At 37.5% G+C, this 15,179-nt stretch overlaps 1 protein-coding gene across 1 annotated transcript in view; it reads right to left on the bottom strand.

The window, feature by feature from the left end:
* The window catches only part of Tenm4 (teneurin transmembrane protein 4), a 1,520,543-nt gene extending 1,519,902 nt beyond the window's left edge, over positions 1-641 (bottom strand). The window contains exon 1 of the mRNA XM_076938042.1: positions 579-641. The gene's annotated coding sequence lies outside the window, so the exon portion shown is untranslated. The remainder of the gene's footprint in view (positions 1-578) is intronic.
* Between the last annotated feature and the right edge of the window lie 14,538 nt (positions 642-15,179).

The raw sequence follows: 15,179 nt of genomic DNA, 5'->3' as shown, positions 1-15,179 counted from the left end.
CACATTTTCTCTTGTTTATTCTTTACATCCTCTAGTCTGGCACCGACAACTGGATTCCTACATTTAAGTTTGTTCTACTTCACTGAGACCAACACTTCCCAAATGTCCACTGCCAATTACAAGTGACACAGAAGTACAGCATGAGCTGTCACTTAGCACAGTGTCTTCAACCTGTTTCATAATCCAGACCAAACATAATCCAGCAAGTCCCTCAGGGTTCAAACTAACATCCTCTACATAAAAATCAACTTGGATATCATAGCAGCCACACTCTCCTGACCCTAGGCAACATCTCACAGGCTTCCTTCTGAGGCCCTTCTCAGCTAAGATTCAGGTCAAGTCACATAAGATCCTGTGAATAATGTCATTGCTCAAAGAAAGAAGCTGTTTTCGTCTTTCAGTGTCCTCTTTCTCCTTTGAAAATGTAAGAATACAATGCAATCCAAAACAGTCATAGTGACTTAAAAAGATAAGCTCATTAAAGTGCCTTTTAAACAAAAGGTACATGAATAAACTAACAGGAAGAAAAGTTACCAAAAGTTCAGAATCAAAGTCATCACTTGCAATAGTACCCTTACCTTTCAATGAAACAAAAGAGCAAGATTTAGAATGTCTTCTCAATCCTCCATAGAAACGGCATCTGCCAAGAAAATGATTAATGGCTGTTACTTATTTGGCTCTAAAGACAGAGTTCCATAGCTTTCAGAAGCCACTTGTTTCCTCATGCTTTCAGTTAAGATTTGAATCCAGTGCTTATGGAAATGCTGGGCAGAATGGCACAGGTAATATCTTGGCTGTGAAGAGATCTGGGTCTTTGTTCTCGCTTTGCTTCAATTGTAGGTGACAATGAGTAGTTACACAGGCATAAACAGGGCAGCGTTGAGTAACACACAAGACTGAATACTAGGTATTCATGGAAGGAAAAGGAGACGAAAGAGGAAAAGGAGAGTAGGAATAATGGGAAAGAAAAATGAAGGTAAAGGTTAGAGAACAGAAACACTAGAGTGAGTGAGATGCTTAAGTTCAGCTGGGTGATAAAACAGCACAGGCCATATAAAATTAATACAGAGTATATTTCCAATGTCAATTAACTAAACCACATATTAGGACCACTTGAGTAACTGAAGAATAATCCTGATTATATCTTTATGCCCAACCAATTAAATTAGAACCTCTGGGGTGGATGCCAAGCCTCAGTGTTTCTCATAACCTCCTCACAGGTCCAACTGTATAGGCAGGCCTGAGAGTCAGTGTTCTGTACATGGTGCCTGTGCATTAATCTCTACCTGATCATTGGTTGCCATGGAAATATATCTACCAGCTGAGTGAGGGTTGTCCTACCTCCAGGTTACTTTCAGAACTAAAAATAGCTGATACTTTTCAATCACTTGGTGAATCTTTGTATGTTCTGCAGAGAAGGTTAAAAAAAAAAAAAAAAAGAAAGAAAGAAAAACTTGAATATAACTTTCTCTTCTCTATATATCCCTCCAGGTCTGGTCAGTGCACTCCAGCTGGGATCTGCTTCTAGCTGCAAACCAAATATTAGCCAAAAAAAAAAAAAAAAAAGTCACATTGGTTACTAGATTCTTATGTGTTTGGTAGGCTCTTCTTTAATGTTATGCAGCTAGTCAGATATTAGATAGCGAGAGGCTTGCTAGGGCTGGGTCATTTCCTTATAGTCACTAGTATATGACCAATAACTAGCATAGAAGGTGTCATTGCTTGTCAAAGGAACGGAACTCAAGCCTTTGCTTTGTGCCTGGGAGGAGACACGACATCCTGAACTCTCCAGAATGTCATCAATAGATACTTATCTAAACCTAATCTGGGAACCTTAAACCTTCTAAGATTACGATCTAATCTTAGAAGTCTAAGAGACTTCTAGGGAATGAATAAGAATAGACTATTTGCCCAGCAAGATTGGGGCTTATAAATCACTTGGGCAGGAAACAACTTCAGGAATCTGTATGTGCTTTAGAGACTTGAGAAACTGAAAGGCTAGTTAAAATTGCAGAGCAGAGAATCGGGCCGTTTTGCCATTGTGCACTCCCACACCAGAGAGTGAGCTACAGACTGCAATAAATCTTGCCTGTGTTCTATACTACTTACTCTCTGTCTCTTCTGAGTTCTTTCAACTGAGGTTACTAGGATGAGGGTAGAGGGAGTCTAGAGTTAGATCTTAGATCACGGCTGTTGTTCCTCTTGGCTCTGTATGATTGACTCTGAGGATATAGACAATAGGCTTTTAACAGCTCAGTCTTTACATAGTCTGTGTCGTTTTCTGACTGTGTGACATTCACTGAATCTCTAATCCACTCAGTATTTATCTGTGTAATGAGGATAGTAACACCTCAGAAACATATGTATTCGAAAAAAGGAAATCTGCTTGTAAGTTTCAACTATCTTTTACAACAGGTTCCTACTGATATCTAATGGAGGATTCTTTATTTTATTTTTGTATTCCATTCTTTAACAATTTGTATCTCCCAAATGTACAAAGAACACATTCATCTGGAGCTTGAATGCAATTGTCAGGCTATGTCTTGCTGGAGGGTCAGGACACTGTGAGGAAGTGTGTGCCTCCTAGTCAATAATTCGTGCAGTCTGTCCACCGAGCTTTGGCAAGTGACATGGCAGGGTTCTTGTGGGGATTAGAACCATGTGACTAGAATACTCTCAGTCACTAAACACCTCCCACAGCTGAGGCTAAAGTTGAGACATACACTTCAAAGTTGTTACAAATGCTGCTACCTTTGAAAAGCAAAAGAAAACAGAGTTTTTTTTTTTTTTTTTTTTAACAAAAGAGCAAAACAATTCATTTTCCATCTAATTAAAGTCATTATAAAGAGCCTCCTAGTGCTTAACCTTTTTCCCTCCAAAATCCCAACGTTTCAGCTAGATGTTCAGATGTAGAGCTTCATTGAGGTTTTTCTTAATTGCTTTTCCATCACTAATGGGATTCACTTCATTATTACCTCTGCCAAAAGCTGCCTCCCACTCTCAGGCCCCATGCTGGGCCATTTACATGCTATTTATAATGCACAACACGCTCAATGCTGAAGTCATGCCATCTTCAAAGTTTAAAAGCTAAATTGAAAAGTGGTCCCTCTAATTAGGAAACACAAATTAAAGTGATATTTTTCTTATTTATCTTTAAATTCTCTATCTTATTTTCTTCCTCATTGTTCACTTGTACCAAACTTTCTCTCTCTCTCTCTCTCTCTCTCTCTCTCTCTCTCTCTCTCTCTCTCTCTTTCTTTCTTCTTTCCTTCCTTCCTTCCTTCCTTTCTTCCCCCTTTCTCTCTTTCTTTTCTTTCCTTTCTTCTTTCCTTCTCTCCTTCCTTCCTTCTTTCATTCTCTTTCTTTCATTCTTCTCTTTCTTTCTTTCTTTCTTTTTTCCTTTTTTCCTTTCCTTATTTCTCCTAAACTCTTCCCTTTTTCCTCAGCTGGTTCACTTTTCTCTTCTGCATTGCTCTTCCATACCGCATTGCTTCCCATGTCTGTCTTCACAATTTCAAAGAACATCTTAAGCTATTGCTATGTATCTACAGACACCACAGCCTTATATGAAGCACAGCTTTATCATGTTTATTTTGTCTAACACCAATCAAGATGTGTGATATAGGTTTAGTGGATTCCAGTTGAAAGGGGAACATAGCAAAAGTTAGCAGAGAAAACATGGTGATGAAGTATACTTTATTTATGAACCATGTAGTTATGGCAGGGGATCAGCCCATAACCTTTGGCTAAAAACGAAGATACCCATAGAGCTCTCATTATGTGGGGCAAGCAGACTGTGATACCAAACACAAGAATTGATAAGGTTGAAACAGGTTCAAAAACTCCGGGAAATCTTATAATTGAGAAGGACAGTCTTGGGAACTAGCTCCCAGACATGTTCTACCTTTCCTGGAACATGTAACCATGATATCCCATGAGAGGACCATGACAACCAGTCACATAACATAGAAACCTGGAGTTCTCCATGCTAATGAGGTGTCTAGATAGGCCCCAAGTGTTCAGTCAATGAGCCTCCTTTCTGGTCATCTCTTCCTGCAAAAGGTATTTAATCCATGGTTCACCCTGAGTAATATGTATGCATTTACATCTGCTATAAAAATAAAGCAGTTTGGAAAATCAAAGACTGTCTCTTTCATCAAGAGGGTTTAGGCTTCCTTGTAAAAAGCTGTGCCTAAATTTCCTGGAGAAGGCCTTCTCTCTTTCAGCCCCTCCATACTTTCGGCACTTACTTGGAACCAAACCAGATTCTTCCCCACCCAGGGCTCAGCAATCCCCTTCCTGTCTGGTACATAGGGGAAACATGGACTTGTGAACCACCATTCTCAAATCCTTACAGTCCCCAGTGGTGTCTGAGTACACAGGAGATTTAGAACTACAACATCCAATGACTAGTCCAACTTCAGACCCATCCCATGAGCAAGAAGCAATCTTTGACACTATTAATGATATGTTATGCTTGTAGACATGAGCCTAGCATTACTGTACTCTGAGAGGTTCCACCTAGCAGCTGACTGCCACATGTAGAGACCCACAGCCAAACATTAGATGGAACTCAGGAAGTATTGTAGAAGAGTTGGGGAAAAGATGGAGGAATGGAGATTAGGATAGGGACTCCATAAGAAGATTAATAGAGTTCCCTATCCTGGACCCTAGCAGTGACTGAATCACCAACCAACAGGCATACATAGACTGGATCTAGACCATATGTACAGCTTGGTCTTCATGCAGGTCCCCTAACAACTGGAGCAGGGCTTATCCTGCTTCTGCTGCCTACTTGCAGATCCTGTTCACATAATTTGGTTGTTTTGTCTGGCCTCAGCAGCAGAGGATGTGCCTAGTCCTGCAGTGACTTGAGGTGTCAGGGTGGATTGGTACCCAGGAGAGAACTCCCCCTTCTCTTCTGAGAATGGGGAGAAGCATGGATAATGGGGGTAGGGACTTTCTGAGGGAGGGACTGGAGTAGACAGGGACTGCCATTGGGATGTGAAGTAAGTAAGTAAATAAATAAATAAATAAATAAATAAGAGCCCAATAACTCCATCTCCTAGCTTCTTTCAATAAATAGCAACACATCAGAAATTTCAAGGATAAGTCAGAGGAGTCTGGAAGAGAGGGAGGCTCTTGCTCCTTCTCCTGATCAATTATTTGATCTTTTTTTGATTGCTCATGCCAAACAGGTGGTACATGTAGAATAAAGTACAATGTATCCTGGCCCTCTGGCTCATAAATTTGGGGCTTGGACAATGAAAAAAAGAGATGACAAGAAATAAAAGAAATAGAGGAAAGAGAGGTGGAGCATCTTTTCTTTATCCTTTTCTGCTGTGATATTATCTTAGTGTCACCTGTGACTATAGCCATGGCAAGTGCTACATTCTCTGCATTTCTTGGTTCTGGTTCATAGCTTGCTCTAGAATTCTGGAATCTGGTAAGGGCTGGAAAGAGTGAGAACTTCCTGGTTGCCAGCAGCTAATTAAGCATTTTTTTCTTATTATCCCTTTCTTGTCATCTCAAATCACATACCTCTATAAGAGATTCAAGCTTTGAACAGTTGGAATTGAGTTCTTCTTCCTCTGGTGAAGGTGGACTGGACTGATACACGAGTTAAAGATAGTGATATGGGGCTTAGAAGGATTGAATTTTATCATCATCAGCATTTATCTTTGCAAAGATGGTGAAACATGTGATACATGGAAGAAAAAAAAAAACAGATGAAGAGGGAGTCAGAATATAAGAAGCTTGGAGACTTCTTGGAGCCAGAATATAAGAAGCAAGAGACTATAGTTCTTAGTTCAACAATACTACCTTAGGGAGTTTCTGTGCAATCATGTAGAAAACTTATTACAATACATTAAGTAAATGATAGGAAGGGATTTTAAAGAATGTGTATTGTAATTATATCATATCTATGGAAAAGAATGTAATTAAATGCATCCAAGTGATAACTGTGGCTCCTATAGGTTTGCAATACAGATTTTCTTGTTCTTCTCTGTTTGAAAAACATCTTGAAATGAATAGTGTGGTTTGGGGATGTAAAATATACCTTTAAAGCAGATGTATACCCAGTAGTTTCTCATGTGAAATAAATACCCTTGGAAATTCTGAATAGAATTCATTCCTCTAATTAGCTTACACCCTTTCTCAGGACAACTGTACTTCTATGCAAATGGACAACCAAAACTCTCTAAGTTCCCTATGGACTGTGGCCTGGGGAGACCTAAGATGCAGGAACAGAGAGACTTTTCTACAGCATCACTACTCTGAGAAGCAAAAGTTACCTTTTGTTTGGAGAACAAAATGAAGAGAACCACTTCCCCAACAATTTCATAGCAAATATGTATTAGGGACTAGATTACCTCTTGAAAAGCTGTCTCTGTTTATGGAAGCAACTTCTGGGTGGGTTATGAACATAGCAGCCTTTAACATACACATAGTTCAACTCTGTTTAGGAGATTCAATTCAGGCAGTAGTTACACTCATACCTTATAGTCCAGGAAGATGAGCACTCAACTGAAGGACACTGCCTATTACTACCTAGTCATAATATTGGTAATTCTAATCCCCTTACACATAAGGAGTTTCTTATATAGAATGATTATCATTATTTCTTCCATTAAAAAATTACACTTTTCTTTTGGTTCAGAAAAACAAAACTCCCTAAAAACTAAGTCACTTGTCACTGAAGAGCATACTCAGTTAAACTTGGTTGCTTTTTGTCTTGAATTTGTTATTAACTTTGTCAATGTGTCTTATAACCTTTGACCTCTAAGACTTAAGAGACTGTAGTGTTCCAAAAAAACGTGCCAAGGCTTTTACATCAGGCATTTTAAAATCCTCATAACTCTATGAAGTAGAAAATGGCATTATTCCCTGTTTTCCTCTCAGGAAAATTGATGTTTAGTGAGAATGGAAAGTTTGGTGATGATGCCATTGTTATCAGTGGCCTAGCAGAGATGGAGCAGTTCTTAGTTCAATAATCATAATTTAAACACATTTAGCTACTGACCATAGTGTGATAGAGGTCACAGAATACAACAGAGACCATACTTTTAATGGTCCTCATTATTTTCTATTTTTTACAAATTATCATTTCATTATGCTTCCATGGAGTTGCCCATAAAGATGGAGTTTATGCTTATTTAAGGTTTTAATAATTGTATCTGTCATTGAAAGTTAAATTGCATTGTGATCTTACAAAAAGTTTAGTCTTTATGATTCTAGGTACTGTGAATCTCTCTGTTCATAAATAATGAACCCAGCTATGTTACTCTCAAAATTATTCTTTCCTATTCTTAACTTTGGGCATCCCTTTTAAAGCTGTGTTTAAACTTGCACAGAACCTTGGTTTTGGTCTGATAATAGTGGCAGTGTGTCCCATGTGTAAGAAGGGTTAATATACAAATCAAGCTAATTAGGAAGCATATGGAAAAAATTCAGCAGGAGACAGAATCCTCTAATCTTAGCAAAAGAGACAGTTACTGCTACAGAGAAAATATAGAGAGACCAGGTCTTGGGGGGCTGTTGGCATCTGGAAGGGTGATCAAAGAGTTGGTGTTCATATGGTAGAACCTCGGACTCTAGGTGTAGATAATTTGATGGTCTGCATTTATTCAGTACCAGATAAGGTGTAACATTTGATGAAAATGGTAGCTTCTTGGATCTAGCATCGACACCTGAATTTATATAGATTCTCCTGTCTCTGGGCCAAGCTATTGTATCTGTGACCATATCTAGATAGGAGACAGAGGGAATCTGTAATAACCAATAAGCAACAGATAGGCAATACAATGCATCTTAATGAGGAGGTCATGAGGGTTATTATTGCATAAAGTCATTTTTGGATACATGTTTCTGGAAGCACAACAGTTCCAAGTAGCAGCATGAGAAAGGCAGGCTCTGAGTCAGGCTACTGAGGTTCATTAGTTTTCAGGTCTACCTCTGAATGTGTGACCCTAGACCCCATCTGTGTTTATTATCTGTAAAATATTTAAAAGCTAAATCTACCTATCTACACAAATTTAATTTGTAGGTTGAGACCACATGTGTGCATAAACACCTGTGCTACAAAACTTGCTACTTCATCTTTAGTCAGCCATTTTCATCTAGTCAACCCATATTCATTTCTTATGTAATAAAAACGAGTTTCCAGACAAGGAAAATGGGTTTTTCCCTTTGGTTTTGTAACAGCAGAGAATCCACTGAACTTAAAATGAGACAAACTAGAATACCAATGTATGTTCCCTAAGCTTCAGTTTCCCTGTGAAAATTAGGAAAGTGGTCAAGCTACTCTTTCTAGATCTCTTTAGTTACTGCTCTAAAGTAGAATTAGAAATATCAAATCGGGAACGGAATACTAGACTTCTGTTGATATCTGATGTTCTGGAGGACTGTATTCTCAGTGTGAGAAATGATAACCAGAGAGTAAACAGGTCTCAGTCTTGGTGGGGAAGGCTCTGGGCCGTGAAGCACAGGCATCCAGGACAGCTTGTATTCTTGTTCTTCTAGATTACACTTCCACTGTATTCTTTTCCTCCCCATCAAACTCAAAGGTGCCTCTTGTCGAAAGTGCCCTCTCAAGACTAGTCAATATAAACCTTACTGCAAGAGCCTCAAAGGTACCCCAATAATATTTTAGACAATGTGAAATCTACTCAAATTTCAGATAGAAAAAATATACATCTTAGAAATGATAAAATAGATTAGGTCTATTTTCATAAGACTAGTTCAAAGAATAATTATTGCCTAGACACATTTCCTGTAGACAAAACATTGATGTATGTATATATATATATACATATATATATATATATATCAATGATATATATATGTGTGTATATATGTGTGTATATATGTATATATATGTATGTATATATACGTGTTTGCATCAGAGTGTTGTATATGTCCTATGTAGTTAAAAAATATTTAGAGAACTCTTTTATTCTTTACAAGGCATCTTTAATTGCAACTGAAATATTCATTAGTAGTTTAATATCCATTATCTCCTTTTTATTTCTGAAAGTGAGAAAAAGTGAAATTTTGCCCATTTTATTTGTTATTGGCTAGAATGTCTGTTCTTATCAATGCTTATCATGTGATGAAGTTCATCATCTCCTTTATCATTGAAATAAATATATTTTCTTGTCTACATTCTCCCATTCTGAAATTTATTCCTGGACAAAGAAGGTACAGGAATCCCAAAAGGAACCAATTTTCTATGCCCAGATTCTAGTAATGAAGATAATAATCAGCTTGCAACTTTTTGTTTTCATGCCACAGTGAAAGGGATTAATGAGGGACTGACTCATTAGAAGAGCACAAAGGGGCATTTCTACTTTTCTTATCCATAACCAATTAGAAAAGTACAAAAGGGTGCTTGGAGGGAAGAGCAGATGCTGGTGAAGAGGGAGGAATCAGATACTATGCTTAAGATTGCAACATCTGCCCAATGCATAGCAGTGCTTGCATTTGAGGCTATTTGCTTCTAATTCTCCAGCACAGGGAGGTTAGTGAGACTAAGACTTGCTTGTGAAAGCAAGATTAGAGCTCCTATGGACAGATGTTACATTCAAAAGGGGATCATTTCAATCTGTTTCAACCAATCACATGCCACTAAATATAGGAAAGATCTCTAGAAAGCAAGGCACCTTGAAGGGAGGATGCTATTTTAAAAAGCTGTTATGAAAAGAAATCATTATTTCTTCCATTAAAAAAATTACACCTTTCTGCTTGGTTCCAACAAAAACTCCAAACTCCCTAAAACTCAGGACTTGGAAGCAGAAGCAGGGCCCACCCTCAGGGAGTAACTGGGAACCAAAAGGCAAGAAGTCATATAACCTTTGTTCCTCTAGAGACTGAGCAGACCTTTAGCAGCCTTAAGACCCAAGAGCAGCCCAGGCAAAAGGCAGTTTAGGAAGCAGACAGCAGGGACCTAAAAGAGTAATGCCAATAGGACCCAGAAACTCTCCAGGAACACTGATTTTCCTCTCAGAGAAAGCATCTTGATGTTGTCCCCAGTAAGAATGGAGCAGGGATCCCAGGTGATTGAATGTTTTAGTTCAGTCTGGCCTAGCAGACCATAGTGTGTTGTTGGAGGATTCCAAGACATACTGGAAGGTCCTCAATAGAACACAAATGAGCTACTTCATTATCCTGGATAGAGTTGCCCCAGCAGAGACAATATGCTACTATGGAGGTTATTAATCCTAATTGTAATCAGTCATTGGAAAAGATAACAGAGACATCTGTAGAGATCTGGATAATAAAAGAGTTAGTCAATGAAGTACATGTAGACTAAGTTAACCTCTGGCTGTGATCAATAATGAACAACAGAAGTTACATCTCATGAATTAGCTCCTGAAAGCTCTGATCATCCCATACACCAAAAGCTGTCAGAATTAAACACTTCTCAGATGATTCTTTCCTAATAACTTAAAGTGGGAGCCTGGTAACAGAAGGGTTAAACTTGCACAAAATCCCTTAATTTCAAAAAATGCATATGGGAAAAGGTTCAGCCATGAGTAAAATGGAAGTGAAAATAGCAAAAGAGACAATATGGAATACAAAAAAAAGATCAGGAGCAGATCTCAAGTCTTACAAGGATGGGAGAGAATTGGCATCTGGAAAAGATTGATCAAAGAAAATGCATGTTTCCATATGGTAGAACCTCAGACTCAAGGTGTAGATAATTATGATGGTCTGCATTTATTCAGTACCAGTAAGTATAACATTATGATGAAAATGGTAGCTTCTTGGATCTAGCATCGACACCTGAATTTTATATAGATTCTCCTGTCTTGGGTCAAGCTATTGTATCTGTGAAAAAATCTAGAAGGTAGAAAGAGGAAATCTGTAAAGCAGACCAATAAGCAACACCAGATTCTCAGGCAATACCAAAATCCTGCATATTCATTCCTCTAATTAGAACACATTCTCAGGGTACTACTATGCAAATGCAAAAAACTCTCAAGTTTATGGACTGTGGCCTTGGGAGATTCAGGAACAGAGAGACTTTTCTACAGCATCACTACTCTGAGAAGCAAAAGTTACCTTTTGTTTGGAGAACAAAATGAAGAGAACCACTTCCCCAACAATTCATAGCAAATATGTATTAGGGACTAGATTACCTCTTGAAAAGCTGTCTCTGTTTATGGAAGCAACTTCTGGGTGGGTTATGAACGTAGCAGCCTTTAACATACACATAGTTCAACTCTGTTTAGGAGATTCAATTCAGGCAGTAGTTACACTCATACCTTATAGTCCAGGAAGATGAACATTCAACTGAAGGACACTGCCTATTACTACCTAGTCATAATATTGGTAATTCTAATGCCTTTACACATAAGGAGTTTCTTATATAGAATGTTTATCATTATTTCTTCCATTAAAAAAATTACACTTTTCTTTTGGTTCAGAAAACAAAACTCCCTAAAAACTAAGTCACTTGTCACTGAAGAGCATACTCAGTTAAACTTGGTGCTTTTTGTCTTGAATTTGTTATTAACTTTGTCAATGTGTCTTATAACCTTTGACCTCTAAGACTTAAGAGACTGTAGTGTTCCAAAAAAAGTGCCAAGGCTTTTACATCAGGCATTTTAAAATCCTCATAACTCTATGAGGTAGAAAATGGCATTATTCCCTGTTTTCCTCTCAGGAAAATTGATGTTTAGTGAGAATGGAAAGTTTGGTGATGATGCCATTGTTATCAGTGGCCTAGCAGAGATGGAGCAGTTCTTAGTTCAATAATCATAATTTAAACACATTTAGCTACTGACCATAGTGTGATAGAGGTCACAGAATACAACAGAGACCATACTTTTAATGGTCCTCATTATTTTCTATTTTTTACAAATTATCATTTCATTATGCTTCCATGGAGTTGCCCATAAAGATGGAGTTTATGCTTATTTAAGGTTTTAATAATTGTATCTGTCATTGAAAGTTAAATTGCATTGTGATCTTACAAAAAGTTTAGTCTTTATGATTCTAGGTACTGTGAATCTCTCTGTTCATAAATAATGAACCCAGCTATGTTACTCTCAAAATTATTCTTTCCTATTCTTAACTTTGGGCATCCCTTTTAAAGCTGTGTTTAAACTTGCACAGAACCTTGGTTTTGGTCTGATAATAGTGGCAGTGTGTCCCATGTGTAAGAAGGGTTAATATACAAATCAAGCTAATTAGGAAGCATATGGAAAAAATTCAGCAGGAGACAGAATCCTCTAATCTTAGCAAAAGAGACAGTTACTGCTACAGAGAAAATATAGAGAGACCAGGTCTTGGGGGGCTGTTGGCATCTGGAAGGGTGATCAAAGAGTTGGTGTTCATATGGTAGAACCTCAGACTCTAGGTGTAGATAATTTGATGGTCTGCATTTATTCAGTACCAGATAAGGTGTAACATTTGATGAAAATGGTAGCTTCTTGGATCTAGCATCGACACCTGAATTTATATAGATTCTCCTGTCTTTGGGCCAAGCTATTGTATCTGTGACCATATCTAGATAGGAGACAGAGGGAATCTGTAATAACCAATAAGCAACAGATAGGCAATACAATGCATCTTAATGAGGAGGTCATGAGGGTTATTATTGCATAAAGTCATTTTTGGATACATGTTTCTGGAAGCACAACAGTTCCAAGTAGCAGCATGAGAAAGGCAGGCTCTGAGTCAGGCTACTGAGGTTCATTAGTTTTCAGGTCTACCTCTGAATGTGTGACCCTAGACCCCATCTGTGTTTATTATCTGTAAAATATTTAAAAGCTAAATCTACCTATCTACATAAATTTAATTTGTAGGTTGAGACCACATGTGTGCATAAACACCTGTGCTACAAAACTTGCTACTTCATCTTTAGTCAGCCATTTTCATCTAGTCAACCCATATTCATTTCTTATGTAATAAAAACGAGTTTCCAGACAAGGAAAATGGGGTTTTCCCTTTGGTTTTGTAACAGCAGAGAATCCACTGATCTTAAAATGAGACAAACTAGAATACCAATGTATGTTCCCTAAGCTTCAGTTTCCCTGTGAAAATTAGGAAAGTGGTCAAGCTACTCTTTCTAGATCTCTTTAGTTACTGCTCTAAAGTAGAATTAGAAATATCAAATCGGGAACGGAATACTAGACTTCTGTTGATATCTGTTGTTCTGGAGGACTGTATTCTCAGTGTGAGAAATTATAACCAGAGAGTAAACAGGTCTCAGTCTTGGCGGGGAAGGCTCTGGGCCTTGAAGCACAGACATCCAGGACAGCTTGTATTCTTGTTCTTCTAGATTACACTTCCACTGTATTCTTTTCCTCCCCATCAAACTCAAAGGCGCCTCTTGTCAAAAGTGCCCTCTCAAGACTAGTCAATATAAACCTTACTGCAAGAGCCTCAAAGGTACCCCAATAATATTTTAGACAATGTGAAATCTACTCAAATTTCAGATAGAAAAAATATACATCTTAGAAATGATAAAATAGATTAGGTCTGTTTTCATAAGACTAGTTCAAAGAATAATTATTGCCTAGACAAATTTCCTGTAGACAAAACATTGATGTATATATATCAATGATATATATATATATATGTGTGTGTGTGTATATATGTATATATGTATGTATATATACGTGTTTGCATCAGAGCGTTGTATATGTCTTATGTAGTTAAAAAATATTTAGAGAACTCTTTTATTCTTTTCAAGGCATCTTTAATTGCAACTGAAATATTCATTAGTAGTTTAATATCCATTATCTCCTTTTTATTTCTGAAAGTGAGAAAAAGTGAAATTTTGCCCATTTTATTTGTTATTGGCTAGAATGTCTGTTCTTATCAATGCTTATCATGTGATGAAGTTCATCATCTCCTTTATCATTGAAATAATATATTTTCTTGTCTACATTCTCCCATTCTGAAATTTATTCCTGGACAAAGAAGGTACAGGAATCCCAAAAGGAACCAATTTTCTATGCCCAGATTCTAGTAATGAAGATAATAATCAGCTTGCAACTTTTTGTTTTCATGCCACAGTGAAAGGGATTAATGAGGGACTGACTCATTAGAAGAGCACAAAGGGGCATTTCTACTTTTCTTATCCATAACCAATTAGAAAAGTACAAAAGGGTGCTTGGAGGGAAGAGCAGATGCTGGTGAAGAGGGAGGAATCAGATACTATGCTTAAGATTGCAACATCTGCCCAATGCATAGCAGTGCTTGCATTTGAGGCTATTTGCTTCTAATTCTCCAGCACAGGGAGGTTAGTGAGACTAAGACTTGCTTGTGAAAGCAAGATTAGAGCTCCTATGGACAAATGTTACATTCAAAAGGGGATCATTTCAATCTGTTTCAACCAATCACATGCCACTAAATATAGGAAAGATCTCTAGAAAGCAAGGCACCTTGAAGGGAGGATGCTATTTTAAAAAGCTGTTATGAAAAGAAATCATCTACTTGATTCAGTGAGAATTTATTGAGAACAATCCATATATTGTCTTAGGCTTAAGCAAGAGAGATAGAGTGTTCATACTATTTTTTGGGGTCCTTTTTCTCTCAGACAGCCAAAACAAAGCTCAAAAGAGAAGTAGACAGAATTTTCTTATTCAAGTTAATAAGTTTTTCCTTGATTGGTTGTCTCTTCTTAATCTATTTTATAAATATGTAAATGCATATGAGGTATACAGCATTGGAAGATATCGCTTATCTAGGACACACACAAACACACTACATATGCACACACATAGTCACACACACAGACGCACACTCACATACACATCCACTCATTTACTCCCATACATACACATGCATATACAGACACTCAAATGCATAGCACACATTCATACTCATACATACATTCACATACACACACATAAATACTCATACAGTCACACATACACACAAACACACACACACACATATACACTTTCACACACACACACTCTCCTGTACCCTTTGTAGAATCTGTCATAAGGTCTTCCTCATAGTATGTCCTAAACAAATCTGTCAATGATGCTGTTAACAGGAATAATTTAGCCATTAGATGTTTATGCCAGTGTGTTACATGTTAAACTTCATTTGATATGCATGCCAATTGGTTATTAATTATCTATTTTAAAATAATAGCACTAATTTCGGCATTTTGGTTTAAGAAAATGTCAAGTGATTCATTAGCAAATAATTGTTTT

This window comes from Arvicanthis niloticus, chromosome 1 (assembly GCF_011762505.2).
Source record: "Arvicanthis niloticus isolate mArvNil1 chromosome 1, mArvNil1.pat.X, whole genome shotgun sequence".
NCBI classification, from domain to species: domain Eukaryota; kingdom Metazoa; phylum Chordata; class Mammalia; order Rodentia; family Muridae; genus Arvicanthis; species Arvicanthis niloticus.
Note: the sequence above shows the minus strand (reverse complement) of the source record. Positions and strands in the feature narration are given on the sequence as shown.